At 37.3% G+C, this 10,641-nt stretch overlaps 1 protein-coding gene across 1 annotated transcript in view; it reads right to left on the bottom strand.

The window, feature by feature from the left end:
• med1 (mediator complex subunit 1) overlaps nucleotides 1-10,641 on the bottom strand; it is a 700,564-nt gene that overhangs the window by 414,165 nt on the left and 275,758 nt on the right. The window lies entirely within an intron of this gene.

The following is a 10,641-nucleotide window of genomic DNA, read 5'->3' as shown; positions in this document are numbered from 1 at the left end:
GCCCATCGTGTTGCTCTGTGTGTGGTGTTCCTGATGTTTACAAACTGACTGAATGGTGGAGATGACAGACCATGAATGATTTCATGCATCAGACAAATGTTTGAATACTTGAGTGCATGAATATTTTAGCTGCCTGCAGTAAGTGTGACCTTATGAACCAGAAATTAGACATATTAAATTTGACACTGTCACAGACCTTTTAAATTTGTGATTTAAAAGCTAATTTTGAGTCAATTAGTACCCCAAGATATTTAAATTCAGATACAATTTGTATTTTGTCCCCAGCCACATAGACATCTGTTAGATTATTTGCTATGATTGTTTAAGAAAAGTACATAGCAACTGTTTTGTTTACATTGAGTTTTAAACAGGACAGGTTTAACCATTCTGAGACATGAGCCATAGCTTGTGTAAGTTTATCTGCTACTTGAGTTGTGTTTTCACCATGTGTAAAATGACTGTATCATCTGCATACATCTGAACAAGGACATTTGGACAGACTGAAGGAAGGTCGTTTATGGTTAGAGTTAATCCAGGGTAGTATGTTTTTATTGTGGTTGTGTTTAAGTTTAGAGCTGAATTCTTTAATTGTTTTCCGATTGTTCCTACAAATTATCCTCAGTCCTTTTCAACATAAGTACCCAGTAAAATTCTGTCCCAGTCAATTTGCTCAATGGCATTTTTAAAGGTGCAGTAGATGATTGTCTTCAGAAACATTTTTTGTTGTGCTGGTTGAAAGTCTCTTCACAGTCCAATAGTAATTATTACAGTAAATGATCTAAATGTATTTATATGCATTTATATGTTCTGGGTAAAGCATAAAACTAAAAAATGTTTATCCAGTTAGATATTGTCGGACGACATCTCCCATAATTCCGATAAGCAGCTCAGACTGTCTGTCAGCAAATGTAGATTCGGACTTCTGCGCATCTGTTCACGCTGATCCGCTATTAGCACGTGCCCGTCTGCATAAGCGTCACACGGTCATGAGACATACACAGACCGGGAGAAATCAAATGCTGAATTGAAACTTTTAAAAACCTGAATCAATTGGAGTTACTTTAGCACGCTGGAGGAAGGACAACACCATGGCTGAAGTGTTACTGTTAGGCTAAGCTTATGTTAGATTGTGTTGTGTTATGAATGACTTATATGCACAGACGTGTTGTTCAGCCACGAAATCTCCCGGTGAAAGATTGATGTGATTTTTAACTGGCGAATGACATGAACTAGTGGGTTGCCTGCTTTTGTGATGCTGTGTGCGTGCTCGCAATTTCAGGGGGTGTGGCTTTGAAGTCCCTCCCCGCCGTCCAAAGATAATATGCTAAGCGGTTAGCATTTTGGCAGATCACCTACTGCACCTGTAAATCCTTCCTTTCTATTTCTTGGTATTCCAATAAATTCATGTTCTCTGGCAAGAAACCTAAATCTCTTTTTTGCGAGTTTTCTAGCCACAAGTGTCAAATTGTGGTCAGAAATACAAGCTAACATATTATAGGATTTAATTATCCTCTCAGGTCAGTTGGTAAATATTAAATCAATCTGAGTGCTACTTAATGTGGTGATTCTTGTGAATGACGTCAAATATGTCAGGTATTCTTTTAAGATATTTCTGCATGATGTATCCTCCCAGTTCCCAGTTTATGTTGAAATCCATCCAAAAAAGAAAAGTCTCTCTCTCTCGCTCTCTCTGTATGTATATATATATATTAATATGTATAAATATATATATATATATATATATATATATATATATATATATATATATATATATATATATATATATTAGGGATGTAACGGTATTGTAAATACCGTCATACCGCAATATTAATTTTTTTCGATATTACCGAAGTCGCATGACTCGGTAAAACTATAGGTCTTCTGAGAAAATTTGCTCAGGCGAATGAAGCGAACGGGAGGTAGCGAAAACTACAATTCCCATCAGCCCATGCTTGACCATCATCCCTTGCGGTCTGTTGTCGCTACAGATCCAGTAATGCGGAAATGGAGTGTGTTGCTAGAAGCGGGGATGAAAAGAGCTAGAAAACTCTAAGGCCCCGTTTACACTAATGCGTTTTAGTTTGAAAACGCATAAGTTTTGCTACGGTTACGCCAACCGTCCACACTACGCCGGAGTTCTCGAGCGCCAAAAACGGAGCGTTTCGATAACGCTGGAGAGGCCGTTTTCATTCTGAAACGCTGCTGCTCCGTCTCAGTGTGGATGATGGAAAACGGAGACATCTGAAAACGGAGGCGGGGCTGCAGACGTTCGCCTCTCTGATTGGGGCTTTTCCTGAATATTAAGTAGCTTAACACACACAGTTCAGTCCTGCATTCTCTCCGTGTAAGTTCAGACTTCGCAAGTTTGATCAAGGCTGCAGTCTCTTCTTCTCAGTTTGATATGGAAAAGCAGACTATACCGAGGACACGGGTAAATCTTCAAAGGGAACAGTGTACTTTATAACTTCATTTACATCACCCTGGCTTCGTTGTTTCACTTTCTCAACAATAAAATGTAAACATGATTTAAGGAACTGCCTATTTTCATTTTAATATTAGCAATTTAGACAGCAGACATGTTGAGGCGTCGTGCTGCATAAGATGAGCGTCATCTTCACTGTGTGGATATTTATAACAAAACGGAGCCGATAACAACTGCCTCCTTTCAATTTCAGTGAAAATACGAAACACACCCTCTCTTTTGCTGAGTATCAGTTTTAAGAATCGATAATGGCCATTTTAAAAGTATAACATACAATAAGTTTATACATTATAGGAAATAAAGGCAAGCGATCAGTCAATATACAGAATGTACGTGGTTACATTAATCATTAACTTATCTTTGCGCTCAGCCAAAACACGTTAACTGAGAACAAGTAATACATTCCAATGCCCAAAGTCAGGGAATATGTCGTTAGATAAAGACAACAAGATAAATGAAATATCCCGTTTAATAAATATAGTGAGATTAGATCCAGCGGGAGATGCTTGATGAGAAGTCCGACTAGCAGAGCTCTCATCTGGGTAGATGGGCTGCAGCGCTTGCCCGAGAGCGTCTGTGTGGTCACGTGATGTGCGTTTTCAGCGTTTTGGTGTGGACGGAGAGCAGTTCAGAAACGCTGGGTAAAACGCGAGTGTGGACGCGGATCGTTTTCATTCTAAAACGCCGTTTTAAAACTAAAACGTACTAGTGTAAACGGGGCCTAAAGCGGGTGTTGTCGCCGCGCGCGTACTGAATAGCGGTATTGTCGGTGGGTTTTTTTCTGTTGCAGGGGACATTGTAAATGCCCAGAGATACCAGCTTTTACCAGATTACATTTATATGATAATTTTCCTTTAATCCCATCTCTATCTAAGTGAGTGGGTGATTAAATGTTGAATGTGATGAGTTTTCAACAATACTAAATTGAAACTTTATTTTTTTTACATGGTTTAATATTTTTTTGTTATTAAAATTGAAGTTCCTGTTTCAAAGCTTATAGATAGATGGCTAATTTGTATGTCATTGACACTTTTGGCACGTTTTTGGAGTATTTTCATAAGTTTTGTTTTTTCCTGTAAATGATTCAATAAATACCGTACCGTGACATTCATACCGAGGAATTACCGTACCGTGAAATTCTGATACCGTTACATCCCTAATATTTATACATCAGTTCTGTTTGGTTCTCAAATCTGATTGGCTGAAAGCCGTGAGATATTCTGCAATATCAGAACTCCTACAGCCTCTTTACCCTTTGTGTATTACTCCGCAGACATACAGCCAGCAAAAAGCAGACATTACAGATCTAAAGTTTAAAAGATGCTTTTAACTGTTTTAACAGTTGTTTAACTGTCAGCTTATGATTTGAATCCAATGCGGAAGAAAGTAGTTCCTCATACAAAAGGGTTTTTGAGACTCTCCATGTTTGATTGATTGTGATATTGCTCATATATATAGATATATATTCGTTCATTTATTTTCTTTTCAGCTTAGTCCTTATTTTGTTCAGAGGTCACCACAGCGGAATGAACCGACACCTTATCCAGCAAATGTTATGTTATGCTGCAGATGCCCTTCCAGCTGCAACCCATGAATGGGAAATACCTATACACTTTCATTCACACACATACACTACGGACAATTTAGCTTACCCAATACACCTATAGCGCATGTCTTTGGACTTGCGGTGGATAATCAGAGGAAATCCACATGAAAAGAGTGAGAACCAGAAACCTTCATGCTGTGAGGAGACAGCGCTACCCACTGCACCACTGTGCCACCTATATAAACTTCAGTTAAACTGCATTTGCGCTTGAGTGGTGGTGTGATGACAAATTCCCACCGCTTAGGACCCTGTGGTAAATGGCTGATCAAAAGCTATTATTTATTATTCAAAGTTAACTATTTAACAGTTAAATATGTCAGTAAATGTAACACTGTGTACTTGAATATGGTGCAAGTTTAAGTGTGTAATTTAAAACGTAAGTTAGCAAACAGATTGGTAGATTTTTTTTTTTTTACTTTATTGAACAACATAAACATTACAACCATAAGTGGATAATTTTTTTTTCTTTTAGACAACAGTCAAGCATAAAACTTAAGTTAAGGACAAAATAAAACACACAAAAATAAGTCAATAATAACAAGTTTTATATTTTATAACTTTAAGGCATTCTTGTTTTAGTCACAGAAAACAATGACATGGTTGATTATATTTATTCATGAACTACCCAAGAATAATAATCGTGTTAATTGCTTAATTTTGTGCTTTATTACTTTAACAAACAAATAAAAAAAAACATGTATTTTTTATGAAATGGGTAAATCTTTAAATTTAGGAAGTAACAACACACATTTACTTTTTAATTTGATAATCGTAAAAGGAACAGTTTTTAACATCAAATCTACATCTCAAAAATTCTCTACAAGGATATATTCCAATATGAATTATAAAATGTTCTTCTTTTCCTTTTGGTGCAACTTAATTTCAATTTTATTTGAAGAGAAGGGATCTAGTTAATAAACAAGAGAAAAAAAAAATCTGAATTGCAATTTTAGATAAATTTGTGTTAGCAAAAAATATAAACTCCATTCAACTGAGATAAATTACAAGACATCTGAATCATATATATAATGCAGAAGCTTTGTTAAAAGGCACCAATTGTGAAAAATCTACTTTTCAAGCTGTTTAGACATACATGTGTGTAACTATAGTGTATATACTGTCATATTGGGGTGAAATAAACACACCCAGTCCTTTTTTTTTTTTTCAAATTTACATATAAATGGTGGACCAATTAAAGCGTTTTCAGATCAACCGCAACTTTATTACGTAGGAGTGCGGTCCCCTAGCCCACCAATATTGATTGACAGCTGCTCGCATTAACATGTCTCCATAGTAAGCAGAAAATCATATCCACAAGACAGGACGAGCGCTAATCAACCAGGAATAAAAGGTCTGTTCAGTTTGCTAGGATCATCAATCATCATCAGACATGATCAAGAGTGAGTTTTACAAGTTTAACATGTTTTAAAACAGAGCATGTGTGTAATGAAGTACAACCATTCACTTCAAATTCACTTCATCAGCACAGCCTCGTGTCTCTCTCACTGTCTCTCTCTGTTTGTTTGTTTGCGCTATGTATGTATATGTTTATCTTGCTACATGTCTGTGTCGGTCTGTGCTATGTGTGTGTGTCTGTGTGTTTCTGCGTTTCTTCGCTGTGTGTGCCTGAACTCATTGTTGCAACTCCTCAAAAAATGCATCAAATACCTATTGGTAAAGTTCTTACTGTAGTATTTCTCACAAACGCTACCTGAGATCTGCTTCCTGTGGCAGCCGAAAGCCTGTTGAGGCATGTTGCTGACAGGCACTTGGGATCGGTGGGCGGGGATGACTCGCCTTAAAGGCCCAGTGCAAAAAAACAGCAACAACACTTTCCCAGCTATAATACAGACATTTCAAACAACTATAATAAATACTCTGATGGGTGTTTTAAGCTGAAATTTTACAGACACATTCTGGGGACACAAAAGACTTATAATAAATATGAAAAAAAGGGGTAGCCTATGTGCCCTTTAATGTTTTCATCCTGCTCCGCGCTTTGTACTCTTGCTTTTTATATTTTATACTCTAATTTTAACTTCAGCCTATTAGCACAGTGCTCAAATGACAGAGCTTGAAGATCAAGATCAGCTTGAAGATCATCTCAAATCTATAAACTTTCTGGAATACAACTTTACTAACAAGAGTGGAATCCTTCTTGAAAAATAAATATGTTTAGTGTACTTTTGTCAGTATACTAATTGTCAGTGTATTGTAAGTGTGTTATGATTAGTTAACTAAAAGTGTGCTATTTTGGACATAATTATTTTGTGCTAAGTATGTTTTAGTTGTAGGCAGCACGGTGGTGCAATGAGTAGAACAATCGCCTCACAGCAAGAAGGTCACTGGTTTGAGCCTCGGCTGGGTCAGTTGGCGTTTCTGTGTGGAGTTTGCATGTTCTCCTCGTGTTTGCGTGGGTTTCCTCTGGGTGCTCCTGGTTTCCCCAACAAGTCCAAAGTCTTGTGGTGTACATGAATTGGGTAAGCTAAATGTATGTGTTTGAAAAAGTGTGTATGGATCTTTCCCAGTGATGGGTTGCAGCTGAAAGGGCATCCGCTGCATAAAACATATGCTGGATAAGTTAGCAGTTAGAGAAGAAGTCTGCTGTGGTGACTCCGGATTAATAAAGAGACTAAGCTGAAAAGAAAATGAATGAATGAATGAATGAATGAATGAATGATACTTTAGTTGTAATTATATCTAGTACACTTTAAATAAGTAAAATATGTAAGAAAATTGTATGCATGCTTAGTGACATTTAAGTGTACTTTTTTGTATTACAAGTACATTAGAAATTAACTACAAGTATATTTAAAACACACAAGCTACTGTATATACTATAAATATATTATTTTCTTAATATATGGTACACGCAACTTCAATAAAAGTCAAATAGTCACAAAGAACCATTCAAACAGTTTTTGTAAAAACCTAAGGTTATACAGAATCATTCAAAAGTATATATTTTTTCCATTAAAAATAGTGCAAAACAATGTCGAAAATAAAAATACAGACCTTTAAAAATTTCATGATATTACAGAGAGTCAGAAACCTGTGTAAAGTGTGCACATTAAGTGCAAATGCACAGTGCTTCAACAAACAAGTGCATAGAAAACATAAAATTTCAAATGTGGTTTACCATGGAGGCTCACTGATCTTTGATAAAGGCCCAATCCCAATTCTACTCTTTAGCTCTTCCCCTTCCTCCTCGTTTCGCACATTCATGTGAAGGGGGTAGAGGTGTCTCAGGCCCCGTTTACACTAGTACGTTTTAGTTTTAAAACGGCGTTTTAGAATGAAAACGATCCGCGTCCACACTCGCGTTTTACCCAGCGTTTCTGAACTGCTCTCCGTCCACACCAAAACGCTGAAAACGCACATCACGTGACCACACAGACACTCTCGGGCAAGCGCTGCAGCCAATCTACCCAGATGAGAGCTGTGCTAGTCGGACTTCTCATCAAGCATCTCCCGCTGGATCTAATCTCACTATATTTATTAAACAGGATATTTAATTCATCTTGTTGTCTTTATCTAACGACATATTCCCTGACTTTGGTCATTGGAATCTATTACTTTTTCTCAGGTAACGTGTTTTGGCTGAGCGTAAAGATAAGTTAATGATTAATGTAACCACGTAGCCTACATTTTGCATATTGACTGATCGCTTGCCTTTATTTCCTATAATGTATAAACTTATTGTATGTAATACTTTTATAATGGCCATTATCGATGATTAAAACTGATATTCAGCAAAAGAGAGGGTGTTTTGTATTTTCACTGAAATTGAAAGGAGGCAGTTGTTATCGGCTTCGTTTTGTTATAAATATCCACACAGTGAAGATGACGCTCATGCAGCACGATGCCTCAACATTTCTGCTGTCTGTTAAGTTGCTAATATTAAAATGAAAATAGGCAGTTCCTTAAATCATGTTTACATTTTATTGTTGAGAAAGTGAAAAAACGTAGCAAGGGTGATGTGAATGAAGATATAAAGTACACTGTTCCCTTTGAAGATTTACCCGTGTCCTCGGTATAGTCTGCTTTTCCATATCAAACTGAGAAGAAGAGACTGCAGCCTTGATCAAACTTGCGAAGTCTGAACTTACAAGGAGAGAATGCAGGACTGAACTGTGTGTTAGGCTACTTAAAATTCAGGAAAAGCCTCAATCAGAGAGGCGAATTTCTGCAGCCCGGCCTCCGTTTTCAAATGTCTCCGTTTTCCATCATCCACACTGAGACGGAGCAGCAGCGTTTCAGAATGAAAACGGCCTCTCCAGCGTTTTCGAAACGCTCCGTTTTCGGCGCTTGAGAACTCCGGCGTAGTGTGGACGGTTGGCGTAACCGTAGCAAAACTTATGCGTTTTCAAACTAAAACGCATTAGTGTAAACGGGGCCTCAATTCTCTTTAGCTTGGGAGCATAGGGGTAAGGGAAAAGGCCACAGCACTTCAAACAAAGATTTTTCAGGACCACACTACAAACAAAGGGGCATGAGAGTTTTCTCTGACTACAACAACTACACCAGCAACATGGCTGCAAACCGAGCAAAGAGACCCACAAATGTAAAACAAATGTGAATTAATAAGAATTTCAACTACAAGCGGCTGATTTATTACATTCATAACGACCTTAATGTGTTGTCTTCAAGCAAACATTAATTAATTCTTTTTCCCTTGGCTTAGGCCCTTTATTTATCAGAGGTCGCCACAGCGGAATGAACTGCCAACTTATCCAGTACATGTTTTACACAGCAGATGCCCTTCCAGCTGCAACCCATTACTGGGAAACACCCATACACACTTGCAATTACATACATATACTACGACCAATTTAACTTATTCAATTCACCTACAGCACATGTCTTTAGAGGGGGAAACCAGAGCACCCGGAGGAAACTCACACGAACACTCCATGTAGTATAGGGACAATTGGATTTATCAAATATTAAAATCAATATCTTGTTATTGATATTAATATTGATATTTTAGCCTCACCCTGGGCACCAAATAATGTAGTGATAATTGGATTTATCAAATACTAAAATCAATATTTAGGTATTGATATTAATATTGATATTTTAGCCTCACGTTGGGGCACCAATTAATGTAGAAATAAAAGATAAATAACTCCTTTTAAACGGGGCAACAGACAGCTTTCCGCTGTCAAAATAACTAACAATAAAATATTGTTAATTAAATTATACATATGAGGAGTTTATTATCTGGCCAAATCTGAAGGATAATGAGATTGTTTGACTTGTAGAGCCTTTTTCTGTATTATCAACACAAGGAAAACACAATTGTAATAAATGTGTATTTATTAACAAAATAGTAATCAAGGGTAACTACATTTACTAAATGTACAATAAATAAAGTGCATAGGCGAGTGATGAAGGTGATTAAGTTAAGGTAAGGTAAAACTTATTCTACAATAACAAAGAACTGAGGAAGTTTTTGTTATTAATGAATATCAGTTATAAACATCTAATTAATTAGAATATTTTATACTGAAACACACTATGCCAAGGTCTAATTTAGAGGGTTGGAATGCGGAATATTTACGTTTCTGCCTATAATGTAGTGGTTGGAAGAAGTTGGATCTTCTTGCAGATCTTGAAGCATGAAATGAGATGTCTTGGAAAAAGCACTGTGAATCCAATTATCAAATACTTGCTGGAACACACAACAAAAGTTCTGATACCATTTGTTGTTACTACCATACTTCTGCACCACTCTTGCTCTGAACTGAACCACACTTCTGAACAACACTGAACTGCACCCCCGAACCTCCATGAACCACTGAACTGAACCACTCTTTTTAACAGAACCCCCCTTCTTTGTATAAGAAAATGTCTTCAATACTTTCTCTGGAAGGTGGGATTGAAAGGATGTCTCCTTTCAAATCCAGCATTGTGATTGGATGATCCTGTGAGTTGGTCACTTGGAGGTGTCATCCATAATGTGGCCTGCATTTGCATAGTCATAGTCCATCGGTTAACTATTATACAAACAGAGAGACAGAACAAAAGGAAAATCGTTGTTCAGCATTGTTCAGTGGTGGTGCATTCTACGGAATGCAATGATGTCTCAGCACCAGTAGACAAAAAAGTTAAATTATCATTTTAGGAAAATAAAAATAAGCACCACCCTGATTTGTTAAATGAACTCAGAAAAATAAAATCAGATCTGGCAGTGTTAAAGAGTCTCAGCGCTGAAGTGTCACAGATCAGAGAGTCAATTCAGTTACCCCAGACAGCAGCAGAACAGGGTCTATCCTCACCAGGCTTCCAAAACTATGCCTCAGTTACCCACCCTGAATGTTCATTTCCTGAGAATTGGTTCAATTACAATTCAGGACAGAGAGGAAGAGTTGCTCCATTCCACAAAGGATTTGCACTACGCCAGCTCTCTAATCAGATAAGGGGTCAATGAAGGAAATTCTTTAATTCTCAGCAGAGCGACACTGATAATTATTGCACCCATTGCTAAAGATGTGGAAGTAGTGAACATTTCTTTGCTGGCTGTAAAGCAAGGGCAGTAAACTCCCCTAGG

This window comes from Danio rerio, chromosome 12, assembly GCF_049306965.1.
Source record: "Danio rerio strain Tuebingen ecotype United States chromosome 12, GRCz12tu, whole genome shotgun sequence".
Classification (NCBI taxonomy): Eukaryota; Metazoa; Chordata; class Actinopteri; order Cypriniformes; family Danionidae; genus Danio; species Danio rerio.
Note: the sequence above shows the minus strand (reverse complement) of the source record. Positions and strands in the feature narration are given on the sequence as shown.